This window comes from Anolis sagrei, chromosome 2 (genome assembly GCF_037176765.1).
Source record: "Anolis sagrei isolate rAnoSag1 chromosome 2, rAnoSag1.mat, whole genome shotgun sequence".
NCBI classification, from domain to species: Eukaryota; Metazoa; Chordata; class Lepidosauria; order Squamata; family Dactyloidae; genus Anolis; species Anolis sagrei.
In genome coordinates this window covers 11,432,662-11,447,178 of record NC_090022.1, presented here as the reverse complement: position 1 = coordinate 11,447,178, position 14,517 = coordinate 11,432,662, and the positions used below count along the sequence as shown (strand labels likewise).

General features: G+C 43.7%; 1 pseudogene; it reads left to right on the top strand.

Annotated features, from left to right (window-relative positions):
• Positions 1-11,976, top strand: part of LOC132765762 (zinc finger protein 850-like) — a 60,745-nt pseudogene extending 48,769 nt beyond the window's left edge.
• Positions 11,977-14,517: the final 2,541 nt, after the last annotated feature.

The window sequence follows — 14,517 nt, the reverse complement described above, 5'->3', positions numbered from 1 at the left end:
ATGCTTCTTGTGGATTTCAATGGCTTCTCTGTGTAGCCTGACATGGTGGTTGTGAGAGTGATCCAGCACTTCTGTGTTCTCAAATAATATGCTGTGTCCAGGTTGGTTCATCAGGTGCTCTGCTATGGCTGACTTCTCTGGCTGAAGTAGTCTGCAGTGCCTTTCGTGTTCCTTGATTCGTGTTTGGGCGCTGCGTTTGGTGGTCCCTATGTGGACTTGTCCACAGCTGCATGATATATGGTAGACTCCTGCAGAAGTGAGAGGATCCCTCTTGTCCTTTGCTGAACGTACCATCTGTTGGATTTTCTTGGTGGGAAGGAGTGACAGAGTTGGACGTCATATACATACAGGTGACACCGCACCCGAAACTCCGGATGACCTCTGCCAGTGGCTTCATGTAGATGTTAAACAACATGGGAGACAGTATTAAGCTCTGGGAAACCCCAGAAGACAATGGTTGTGGGGTTGAGCAGGTGTCTCCCAATAACACCTTCTGGGAGCGACCCTCTAGGAAGGACTGGAGCCACCGTATAATGATACCACCAAGGCTCATTCCCGCGAGGCGTCCCAGAAGGATACCATGGTCAATTGTATCGAAGGCCACTGAGAGGTCCTGCAGAACTAACAGGGAAACACTCCCTCTGTCTAGTTCCTGGCGTAGATCATCTACTAAGGCGGCCAAGGCTGTTTCTGTTCCATGTCCCGGCCTAAAGCCAGACTGAACTTGATCTAGATAATCAATGTTTTCCAATAATACTTGGAGTTGTGAGGCCACCACGTTCCAGGACTTTGCCCAAAAAGGAGAGATTGGAAACAGGCCGGTAGTTGTCGAATTGATAGGAGTCTTGTGATGGTTTTTTCAACAGCGGATTTATAACAGCTTGTTTTAAGCTAGCTGGAATGTTGCCTTCCCGAAGGGAGGCATTAGCCACCACCTTTACCCACTTGGCCAATCTCCCTCTGGCTTCCTTCAAAAGCCAGGATGGACAGGGGTCTAGGAGGTATGTGGTCGCTCTCACCTCTCCCAGTATCTTTTCCACACCCTTGGGTTTCACCAATTGAAATGAATTCATCAAAATCAGACAAGCAGGAGCTCATGTTACATCCTCAGAGACTGCCGTTAACGTGGTGTCCAGACCAGAACGGATCAAAGCGACTTTGTCCGCAAAGAATTGAGCAAATGCTTCACAGCGGGCTGCCGAGTTGTCAGGGCTGCCATCCTGAGAGGCGGGATTTAATAGGCCCCTGACAACTCGAAACAGCTCTGCCGGACAGTTCCTTGCGGACGCAATATTGACTGCCAGAAAGCAGTTGGCTTAGAATCATAGAATCATAGAGTTGGAAGAGAGCTCATAGGCCATCCAGTCCAACCCCCTCCCAAGAAACAGGAAAATTGCATTCAAAGCACCCCTGACAGATGGCCATCCAGCCTCTATTTAAAAGCTTCCAAAGAAGGAGCCTCCACCACACTCCGGGGCAGAGAGTTCCACTGCTGAACAGCTCTCACAGTCAGGAAGTTATCAGATGGAATCTCCTTTCTTGTAGTTTGAAGCCATTGAATAGGTAGTGCAATGAATATAGGAAAACGGAACTACGGATGACGAGCTGGATCATGATTTTAGTTATGAGACGCTAATGAGTTGTTTACTGATGTTTAATTACCTAGTGTGTTATTGTGTTAATTGTTTTTAAATGGTTTGTATGATGCTGGCATTGAATTTTTGCTGCTGCTGTTGTTAACCGCGTTGAGTCGCCTAAGGGCTGAGAAACAGCGGTATACAAATAAAGTAAGTAAATAAATAAATAATTTGTTCCTTGTCCTGATCTCCATGGAAGCAGTAAACAAGCTTGCTCCCTCCTCCCTGTGGCTTCCTCTCACATATTTATGCATGGCTATCATATCTCCTCTCAGCCTTCTCTTCTTCAGGCTAAACATGCCCAGCTCCTTTAGCCGCTCCTCATAGGGCTTGTTCTCCAGACCCTTGATCATTTTAGTCGCCCTCCTCTGGACACATTCCAGCTTGTCAACATCTCCCTTCAATTGTGGTGCCCAGAATTGGACACAATATTCCAGGTGTGGTCTAACCAAAGCAGAATAGAGGGGTAGCATGACTTCCCTAGATCTAGACACTATGCTCCTATTGATGCAGGCCAAAATCCCATTGGCTTTTTTTGCCGCCACATCACATTGTTGGCTCATGTTTAACTTGTTGCCCAGGTGGACTTTTTGGCTCCTAACTGGTCAAGAAAGGGTTAAGGAGAGAGAGTTTGGTTCCTAGAGAGGCAGGAAGGAAGTGGGTCTCCTCATACCTGCCTTTTCTGCCCCTCTAGGAATCAAACTCCCTCCCCTTCACCCTTCCTTGCCCGGCTGGGAGAGGGAAGCTTGCCCTGTTGGCCTCTCCTTCCTCTTTCTCCTCTTTTTAGCTCTCCTTGCTCTCCTTCTGGTGAGTCTCCTTCCCATTCCTTCTCCAAAGGGCCAAAGAGAGGCTGAATCTCAACACACCTGGAGGGAGGGCCAAGGTAGGCCCAGGTCTGGACTAACATGGGATTGGGGGTCATCAGATTCTCCAATTGGGGGATTCCTTCAGAGGAGGGAGAGAGAGGCAGGCAGAGAGAGGCCCATGGCTTTCCCCTGCCAACCCACTCCCCTGCCTGCCTGGGTCCTCTTTCCCCCCCTTAAGTTTGTATTACACATTTCAGAGGAGAACCAAGAAGGGGAGGAGGGTTATGAAGCTCTGATTAGCAGAGGAGAACTATATAAACATCTCCAGTGTCACCAAGGAAGAGGACGGGGACAGAGGGGGGAAGAGAAGCCTTGTAATAATAATAATAATCAATCATCATCATCATCCTCACTACCTCTGAGAATGCTTGCCATAGATGCAGGCGAAACGTCAGGAGAAAATGCCTCTATAACATGGCCATATAGCCCGGAAAAACCTACAGCAACCCAGTGATTCCGGCCATGAAAGCCTTCAACAACAACAACAACAACAATAATAATAATAATAGAATCAAAGAGTTAGAAGAGACCTCATAGGCCATCCAGTCCAACCCCCTTCTGCCAAGAAGCAGGAATATTGCATTCAAATCACCCCTGACAGATGGTCATCCAGCCTCTGTTTAAAAGCTTCCAAAGAAGGAGCCTCCACCACACTCCGGGGCAGAGAGTTCCACTGCTGAACAGCTCTCACAGTCAGGAAGTTCTTCCTCATGTTTCTTGTAGTTTGAAGGCATTGTTCCGTTTCCTAGTCTCCAAGGAAGCAGAAAACAAGCTTGCTCCCTCCTCCCTGTGGCTTCCTCTCACATATTTATACCTGGCTATCATATCTCCTCTCAGCCTAAACATAATAATAATATAATAATAGTAATAACACTTTATTTGTACCCCGCTACCATCTCCCAAAGGGACTCGGTGTGGCTTACATGACGCCAAGCCCGCAATACATCAATAAACAGAACATCAATAAAATAAAACGTCAATAAACAGAACAATGCAATATAAATCATAATCACATGAACAAAATAGACAAAAGCAATCAACAGTAACATATAAACATTTAAAACCAAAGTCCGGGCCAAATGTGATAGATTAAAATTAAAAAATAGTGCTGATGTGAACCAGGTAGGATATAATTGGGATAGGATTTTTAGAGAGAATGAGGGAATGCAGTCAATTTTAAGGCAGTAGTAAAGTGCATTTTGAGGACATAATGCTGAGAGTTTTCCTTATTCTGGGAAGGCACACTGGAACAACCACGTTTTCAAGCTCCTCCTAAAGACTGCCAGAGTTGGGGTATGTCTGATGTCTCTGGGAAGTGAGCCCAGCTCTTTAAGCCACTCTTTATAGGGCATGTTCTCCAGACCCTTGATCATTTTAGTCGCCCTCCTCTGGACATATTCCAGCATGTCAATATCAGAGGCCCAAGTGAATGGAGGGCCCAGCATTACCTGGCTCTGAAATAAATAAATGCTTGTTATTTCACCCTCCAAGAGAAAGCCTCTTTAAGACTGTTGTCTAATTCCGGCTTTCTTTCACAGGGGAAATGTGATTTTTGTCAGAAAATTTTGGAGAAGAGCCTGTTTGGTTGAGAGAAGAGGGAAGAAAAGCTTCTTGGATACGGTTTGGTTCTTCATCAAAGTGGTCCCAATATGGAGGGACCCAACTCACCTGGACCTGAAGCAGGCAGGGCCCCTGGGAGCAGTGGGGAATTCTGGGAAAGAACTACACAGCCGTTCCTGAATGCGCACACACAGCGCCAGCGCTTCAGGCATTCCTCCTTCCGAGAGGGCGAGGGACCCAGAGAGGTTTGCAGCCGCCTCCACAATCTCTGTCGCCTGTGGCTGAAGCCAGAGCAACACACCAAGGCGGAGATGATGGACCTGGTGATCCTGGAGCAGTTCCTGAGCATCCTGCCCCCAGAGATGGGGAGCTGGGTCCGAGAGTGTGGGGCAGAGACCTCTTCTCAGGCGGTGGCCCTAGCGGAAGGCTTCCTCCTGAGTTGGGCAGAGGACGAGAAGCAGGACGAACAGGTGAGAGCATTCCCTCTTGGATCCATTCACCTTGGGACTGATGGAGAGATTAAACATATGTCCTGCCTTCCTTCCAAGATGGGAATGATATGAGGGAGAACCTAGGCTGTGCTCCCTCTGCCCCTTTTCCCACCAGCTCTACCCCTCCTGCTCTCGTGTCCATATCCTCTGGAAGCTCGGTTGCTCCTCTGCCCAGATTTGTTGACCCCAAATATCACATTGAAAATAATGGGAGAGGGAATGTGGCATTTGTTTCCAACTAGGTTGCCATCTCAGAGTTATTGTTTTTCAAAAGTCCATGCAGTTTGTGCACATAGTTTTGTGGGTTTTTTTAAAAACTTCCTCCATACTACTTCTGGAATATTCTGTGGTTTTCCAGGCCCAAAATAACTGCATCGAAGTCCAGTCTAACGTCCCTGCATCAGAGACACCTCCACCAGACACCACCCAGAGTTTCAGGCAGAAGGAGCTCAAGCAGGAAGGAGGTGGGACTGCAGCCTTGGAGGGTAAGAAGAAACCCTTCTGGGGGTTTTGGTCTTTTATGCCAGTGTAAATTCAACTTGAAAGAATTGTAGGATATCCACAGTAAGTTTGAGATTGAGAAATTGAGATTGAAATTGTGTACATCCAGGATCATTTGGCCTTGAGGTGAGTATATATGTAGACAATCATTTGCAAAAGGTGTGATTTGCAGTTTTATTTCTTGGAATATTTGTACATTAGCTTAAAGTTGGATCTGACTGGAAATTCAGCCTTTCAGTATTTTCCCAGGTGGGACCTGAAGCTAAGCTTAGTCCTGAAAGTAAGCTGGAAGACAACAAAAAATAACTTTATTTAATTGAAATATTAAGCCCAGTACTAGTTCCAATTCAACTTACTCACAGCACTGCTTGTGAGACAAAGTCCCAAACCCTAAAATTTTACATATTCTTGGGGTAGTGAAAGCTCCTGTGTTCTTAGGATAATTTTCTCATAGGTTACTTTTTAGGACTGTAATTGTAACCTCTGAGACATGTCTATGTGATCAGCTTTCCACTCTTTGCTCTCTCTCCCAGAGGCTGGAATGATGTTGTTGGCAAATCCTCAATTGTTTCTTCCCCTTTGTGATGGAGTGGAACTGACTCAGGTAAGCAGAAGGATTCCTGGGAGAGGAGGAAGGGAGCTGCCTGGGGGTCATTTCTTCCAGGCTTAATAATTAAACATCTCTTGAAACAGAAAAGATTGAATGGGAGTTTCTTAAAAGGGAAATACTGAAGGCACAATTGCAAACAGCACCAACAAGGAAATCTAAAGAGAAATCTAAAGAAACCAAAATGGTTGTTCAAAGAACTTTCAGCTGGGCTAAGATTTAAAAGGAACGTGTACAAGAAATGGAAAGGGGGTGAGTGGGAATTACATAATAATAATAATAATAATAATAATAATAATAATAGTCATCATCATCATCTTTATTTCTATACTGCCCTATCTCCCTGAAGGGACTCAGGGTGGTTTACAACAGAAAACTGGCAAACATTCAATGCCGACATAACATAACAAACAGATTAAATCATAATAAAATAAACAACAGCAGGTGTACTACTTATAGAACAACTCAAAAATTACAAACGTAGAAATTTAAATATATCAATCAAACATTTAGGACATGTTTACTTCTAGTTCTAATAATAGCAAACATTAAAAGTAAAAAGGCATTTACAAGTCAACAGGACTAAGGTGGTGTCCGAATCAGTGTTTAAGGTTAAAATTATTATATTACACAATTCCACAAGTTAAAAAGGACCTATATGGGTCTAGTTACCATCTCCCTCCAACACCTGCCTCCCGATTTCCGATTCCTTCCCCATAACACCCACCCCCATTCGTTTTGTCCTCCCAGAGATTCCCAGATCCCCACAATGAAGGAGTTCTCTCAATACTGTTTAGGCACAGGAATGCAACCCAGGTCTTCACGGAGGATATAAACTGTGGTATGAGGTCCTTGGGGAGGCAGATGGGGGGGGGGTGTTATTTCTCGTGATGGTGAGATGTCTCTATCCATGTTGGTAAAAGTCCTATAGTGCCAAGATCTTATTGATTGGCTTAACATGGTTGGATTGCACATAAACTCAAAACCTTTAAGCTTGTCTAGTCCACAGTCCTTGCCCAACCTACCCTGATCCAGAGCCCAGACCTAACTAAAATAGCCCAACCCACTCTGAACCCAAAAAGACCCTCCAAGACCCCCCTAAAAATAACCCTTTGCAAAGGTGATGGTAAAACTCCAATACAACACTACCAGCTGCACATCTGCAAGACAGGGTGTGACAGAGGGCCAGTGATGGCGGTTTTATCTGCTGCTGGCTTCATGTGAGATAGCACAACTGTGGGGGCCACACCCAGTATGTTTGGTAAGGCTGGCCCCAGGCGGGAGTTCGAAAGTGGAGTTCTCACCCTCTGGCTGTTTCTGCCGCTCAGCAAAGCCCAAAGAAGAATTCAAAGAAAAATTCAAATGAGTAACCGGCATAAGTAGGGGAAAGGTTTGAGAAGCTAAAGCAGAAAATTAGCTCAGGCTTGCCAGAAAGAGAGAGAGAGAGAGAGAGAAGAATGGTTGCATCGCACGTTCCCTCCCTCCCTCCTTCCTCATTGAGAGAGGGAAAGAAGTATGGCAGCCAAGAGTGTTATGGATAACTTTCCCACACTGGAAAAGAATATCTTCTGACACCAATTTGTCATGAATGACTTTTCAATAACTTTAAAGCATAGGTTCTTTTTATTGCAATTTCCAGTGTGAAAGGGTACATCAGAATAATATTGGACATACAGACATACAGATTCTATGCAACTACATTGGATGTACAACAACTTCCAGTTACATTGGACTAACAAACAGACGAGGAATTACATTTTCACTCAACACTCACACCACATGTACACACATTCATTATCAGGCATTCAAATATTACCACATCCTTTTCTCCCTCCTTGGAGAAGCACCTGTTAGGGCAGACCCTGCTTCCCTGCAGCCTGCCAATGCACAGTTTCAAAACTTCCATAATGCCAAATCTCAAAAATGCCAAAATGCATCCTTTCCCTAAGCAAAATGCCAAGGACCAGATCTCTGCTTTCCATACAGCAAAACCTGACTCCCTGCATAAAATCTAAGACTCCAAAAGCACACTTCTTCCTCTTCCCTTGAGAAAGAAACCCCAAAGTGACCAGACTGTTCCCATGCAAATCTGCCACTCTCCATAGGTACACTATCTCCTTCCCACGGAGCAAGGCATAGCGGGTGAACCAGACTCCTCAGGTCTGCCACAACTTGAGCATTATTAGACTGAGTCTTTTATAGGAATCTTCTGCTGATGTTGTCTCAACGTTGTAAGTGAATGATAGACTTCTTCCATCTCAGTTTCCTGGACAGATGTTGATCTTCTTGATTGGTGTTGATAAACACAAGGCTTGCATTGACTTCCTTCTTAACATTGTAAACATTTCTGTTATCACTGTCCCAGTTCTTATCAGAGTTTACTCTTCAGTTCTTATTAGCAACTTTTAATTACAGTCCAGCAAGCAGGTAGTTAGTCATTGCGGGCCTTAATATTGTACTAGTGTCTCCAAAATTATTAACTCCATCCATACATCCTTCCATTCAATCATTCATTCCCACACATATATTAAATCCACTTTGATCAAATCTGCAATGATACTTTCATGACAAATTATTGTCTATTTTGCTTATTGTCTATTTTGTTTATGTGATTATTATTTATATTGCATTGATTGTTTATTGATGTTTTATTTTATTGATATTCTGTTTATTGATGTATTGCGGGCTTGGCCTCATGTAAGCCACACCGAGTCCCTTGGGGAGATGGTAGCGAGGTACAAATAAAGTGTTATTATTATTGTTATTATTATTATAAGAGAGATTTGAAAGTTCAGGAAATTGAAGACACGTAACAGCTGACATTTCAAGGAGAGGGGGATTTTTTTCCTCACAAAGAACAGGGGGGAGGGATGGAGGGAGAGATTACAGTGTGATGGCAAATCAACTGAAGAATCCTAGATACAACTGAGTCATACAGATAGATTGAACAGTGTGACTGAGCACTACAATAAACATTTTCTACCAAACACTTCCCTGCTTCAAAGTAATGAAGTCTGAGGTTAAGGGAAGTCATGGTGAGCTTCTTTCTGCTTTGGAGAGGCCTCACCTGGAATAACACTGTGTCCAGTTCTGGGCAACACAGTAAAAGATAGAACATGTCCAGATTCCATTTCTAATTCTACATATCCACTAAGAAATGGTTATGTCGGTGACCAACCGCACGTCTCTACAAAGCTTGCAACTATGGCATGGAGGCCTCAGCCCTTTGCCTGTCAAACAACCAACAGGAATGCAAATCTGCTTTAAGGAGATTCTTGTAATTATTTTTCTTGATAGCTCTTATGTCAGAAGGATTTTTTTTTCTTTTTCCACCAGGGCCCAATCACCTTTGAGGACGTGGCTGTCCATTTCTCCCTGGAGGAGTGGGCTCTCCTGAATCTGGGTCAGAAAGCCTTGCACGTGCAGATCATGGAGGAGATTCATGGGATTGTGGACTCTCTTGGTAAGGCTCCCTCATTGGTCGGGATTTCTATTTCAAAGGTCTTCAAGCTCTTATGAAAGGAGGGGAGGGATGGGGCCTATCTAGTTTCCCTGGGGAGGGTGTTCCAGAGGCAGGGGGCCACCACTGAGAAGGTCCTCTCTCTCATGCCTACCAACCGTACCTGTGATGGTGGTGGAAGCGAAAAGAGGGCCTCCCCGGAAGATCTTAAGAGTTTGCGCCATTTCACAGAAGGAGATGCGATCGCGGAGATCGGCATTCTATAGGTTGGGCTGAGCAACAGTTAGCCTCTGGAACATATCTTACTAATCTCTGCCTTAGAGGCTCCCAGCAGTCAACAGTGTCCGTCCTTACTAAACAAGAGGTGGGAAGAGGACAGCATTTATATCTAATTTTCCTCCATGTTTAAGTTATTTTGAGGATCATTTTAGTCCACTTCCTTAGAGTCCTTATCACTCACACTGGGGGATTACTGTTTTTCCCCTTCTTCACAGCAGATATCTTGAAGACGAGCAATGTATCCACCAAATGTAGGAAGCATTTTGAGCACAACGGGGACCTTCTTGGATACCAGCAAACCCACAAAGAAGACAGAGGTTCTGCCAGAGAAATGCCCTATAAATGCAATGTATGTGGGCAGTGTTTTCTTCAAAATATGGCACTTGTGCTTCATAAGACACTCCGTGCTGGGAAAAGCCATCTTATATCAGCAAAATATGTAGCTGATTACAAATGGCCAGATCTGTGCCCAGAAGAAATCTTTGAAGGAACTGAGGATTTCATAAGCCAGGAGTGTAGGAAATCTTTTATCCAAAGTTCACTCTTGGTGAGCCACAAAAGAGTGCACACAGGAGAGAAGCCATACCAGTGCCAGGAGTGTGGGAAATGTTTTGCTTACCCTTCAGACCTGGTGAGCCACAATAGAGTCCACACAGGAGAAAAGCCATACCAATGCCAGGAGTGTGGGAAATGTTTTGCTCGCAGTTCACACTTGGTAGTCCACAAAAGACTCCACACAGGAGAGAAGCCATGCCGATGCCAGGAGTGTGGAAAATGTTTTGCTCAGAATTCAAGCTTGGTGACGCACAAAAGACTCCACACAGGAGAGAAGCCATACCAATGCCAGGAGTGTGGGAAATGTTTTGCTCAGAATTCAAGCTTGGTGACGCACAAAAGACTCCACACAGGAGAGAAGCCATACCAATGCCAGGACTGTGGGAATTGTTTTACTTACAATTCGGACTTGGTTAACCACAAAAGAGTCCACACAGGAGAGAAGCCATTCCAATGCCAGGAGTGTGGGAAATGTTTTGCTCGCAGTTCAATCTTGGTAAGCCACAAAAGATTCCACACAGGAGAGAAGCCATACCAATGCCAGGAGTGTGGGAAATATTTTGCGTACAGTTCAGATTTCATGAAGCACAAAAGACTCCACAAAGGAGAGAAGCCATACCGGTGCCAGGAGTGTGGGAATTGTTTTGCTTCCAGTACAGAGTTGGTGAAGCACAAAAGACTCCACAGAGGAGAGAAGCCATACCAATGCCAGGAGTGTGGGAAATGTTTTGCTTACAATTCAGTCTTGGTGAACCACAAAAGACTCCACACAGGTGAGAAGCCATACCAATGCCAGGAGTGTGGGAAATGTTTTGCTCGCAGTTCACAATTGGTGAGCCACAAAAGAGTCCACACAGGTGAAAAGCCATACCAATGCCAGGAATGTGGGAAATGTTTTGCTTACAGTTCACACTTTGTGAACCACAAAAGACTCCACACAGGAGAGAAGCCATTCCAATGCCAGGAGTGTGGGAAATGTTTTGCTCGCAGTTCAGTCTTGGTAAGCCACAAAAGATTCCATACAGGAGAGAAACCATACCAATGCCAGGAGTGTGGGAAATCTTTTACTTACAGTTCAGCCTTGGTGAAGCACAAAAGACTTCACAACTGAAGAGAATCCATACAAATGCCACAAATGTGCAAAATGTTTTACTCGGACTTCATCCCTGAACAAGCACCAGACGATACATACCTGCTAAATAAACAATCTTTGTGGATAATTATCTGAGAAGTTGTGGCTAAGATTTGGTAGAGTCCCGTTTCTTGTCATCTAAATTCCTAATTTGGAGGTCCTGTTCTCTCGAGCAGCAGAAAGCAATCTTCCTGTGACAATCCTTCAGAGGGCTAAACATGATTTTCATGTCACCTATTCTGAAAAAATACCATATGTACTTCCATCAACTGTTCCTCTGAGCTCAGTCTCCAGATCCTGTACCACCTTGTTTGCAAAGTTCCAGTTTGTGAATTTTGTTTTTCTGCCAGGATTCCAGAATTGAACACAGTGCTTCCGAGAAGGCCAAGCCAGAGGAAAAGATGCTCGCTCTGTTATTTGATGTACAAGAGATACAATTATCTCCAGCTAGAACTCACTGGCCATTTCCCTGCACCTGGCATGCAGGCTTGGAGAATTTGATCTATTTTGCAAAATTTAAGTCTCTGGCTCCTATATATAGTAATAGTAGTAAATTGTATTGATTAGCCCTTAGGCCATATCACAATACCAACCCACACAACAAGGCTTGATACAACTTGATTACACTCTATATAGTAAGTTAAGTAAAACACTGATAACAATAACAGTAAATAAATATGATAAAGCTGAATATATACATCGTGTTTCCGTATCATTCCTACAATTTACCCCAATCAGTCCCATGTATGTGGTTGTCAGATTTATTACTTTGCTTAAAAACAGAGCTGTTTAATATGTTACTTTCGGGTTTTGGCCACATGTAAAATATGTTGTTTTGATGTGGGATTCCCAATAAATTGTCCGTTGGATATATGGACCAAAGTACAAGTCTCTCACCTTCTGGTACAATTTACAATCAAATAATATGTTCAATTTCAGGTGCTCCGCAGATACAAGCAGTTCATTATAAGATAGTGTTTCTCAACCTGGGGGTCGGGACCCCTGGAGGGGTCGCAAGGGGGTGTCAGAGGGGTCACCAAAGACCACCAGAAAACACCATATTTTCTGTTCGTCATGCAGGTTCTGTGTGGGAAGTTTGGCCCAATTCAATCGTTGGTAGGGTTCAGAATGCTCTTTGATTGTAGGTGAACTATAAATCCCAGCAACTACAACTCCAAAATGTCAAGGTCTATTTTCCCCAAACTCCACTAGTGTTTACATTTGGGCATATTGGGAATTCATGCCAAGTTTGGACCAGATCCATCATTAGGTTCTTGTGGGTTTTTTCGGGCTATAGGTCCATGTTCTAGAGGCATGGCCCTATAGCCCGAAAAAACCCACAAGAACCTAGTGATTCCAGCCATGAAAGCCTTCGACTACATAGATCCATCATTGTTTGAGTCCACAGTGCTCTCTGGATGTAGGTAAACAACAACTCCCAAAACTCAAGATCAGTGCCCACCAAACCCTTCCAGTATTTTCTGTTGGTCACGGGAGTTCTGTGTGCCAAGTTTGATTCAGTTCCATCGTTGGTGGAGTTCAGAATGCTCTTTGTAGGTGAACTATAAATCCCAGCAACTACAACTCCCACAGGACAAAATCAATACCCTCCCCCAACCCCACCAGTATTCAACTTTGAGTGTATTGGGTATTTGTGCCAAATTTGGTCCAGTATATGAAAATACATCCTGTATATCAGATATTTACATTACTATTCAGAACAGCAGCAAAATAACAGTTATGAAGTAGCAACAAAAATAATTTTATGGTTGGGGGTCACCATAACACAAGGAAGCGTATTAAGGGGTCGTGGCATCAGGAAGGTTGAGAACCACTGTTGTAAGGGATGCTGTTTAATCTCCCATATCTGATCATTGTATCAAGCTGATCAAATCTAGCTTGGGTGACTACCTCCCTAAAATGTTTTGGCATTTGAATGTTTAGATCAGGAGTCCTCAAACTTTTTAAACGGGGCCAGGTCACAGTCTTTCAAACTGTTGGAGGGCCGGATTATGTTGAAAAAAACAAGAATAATTTCCTATACACACTGCACATATCTTATTTGTTGTGCAAAAAAACCCACTTCAAAACAATACAATAATTAAAATGAAGAACAATTTTAACAAATATAAACTTATTACTATTTCAGTGGGAAGTGTGGACCTGCTTTTGGCTGATGAGATAGGATTGTTGTTGTGTGCTTTCAAATTGTTTCACTTAGGTTGACCCTGAGCGAGAGCCGGGTAAATGACCTTGGAGAGCCGTATCCAGCCCTCGTATCTCAATATTCAAACTTTTTCCATATACTGGCTCTTTAAAATTATAAATGATAATAATTAGAAATGTCTGATTTGTATCATCCCAAACTATCTCAATTTCCATTTCTAGCCTCTGCTGTGGACTTTATTAACGTGTATGTATGAAAGGTACAAATCTGTATTGTCAAAGGCTTTTCATGGCTGGAATCACTGAATTGTAGGTTTTTCGGGTTGCATGGCCATGTTCTAGAAGCATTCTCTCCTGACGTTTCGTCTGCATCTATAGCAATCATCTTCAGACCTCACAACATTGGGTTATTGTAAGTTTTTCAGACTGCATGGCCATGTTCTAGAAGCACTCTCTCCTGATGTTTCGCCTGCATCTATGGCAAGCATCCTCAGACCTCACAACATTGGGTTGTTGTACGTTTTTCGGGTTGCATGGCCATGTTCTAGAAGCGTTCTCTCCTGACATTTCGCCTGCATCTATGGCAAGCATCCTCAGACCTCACAACATTGGGTTGTTGTAGGTTTTTTAGGTTGCATGGCCATGTTCTAGAAGCATTCTCTCCTGATGTTTTGCCTGCATCTATGGCAAGCATCCTCAGACCTCACAACATTGGGTTGTTGTAGGTTTTTCACGTTGCATGGCCATGTTCTAGAAGCATTCTCTCCTGACGTTTCGCCTGCCTCTATGGCAAGCATCCTCAGACCTCATGACCTCTGAGGATGCTTGCCATAGATGCAGGCGAAATGTCAGAAGAGAATGCTTCTAGAACATGGCCATGCAACCTGAAAAACCTACAACAACCCAATGTAGAAATCTACCCACAAAACGAAATATAATTATCAATAAAAATATTTTTAAAAGAAAGAAAAGAAATGCTTCTGCAAATAGACTAATAATTTTGAAATAAAATAAAATAATTATATATAGATATATAAAACTCGAAATTACTAGGGAAGGTAGAAGGGAAAGTAGGAAGAAAAAGAAAGAAAGAAAGAAATCTCATTGGCTTTTCAAAGCTGCTCTTGTTTAACTTGTTGCCCAGGAGGACTTTGCCCCTCCTTCCAGTGTCACGCTGGGCAAGGAAGGGTTAAGGAGAGAGAGAGAGTTTGGTTCCTAGAGAGGCAGGAAAGAAGTGGGTTTCCTTAGAGCCGCCGTTCTTGT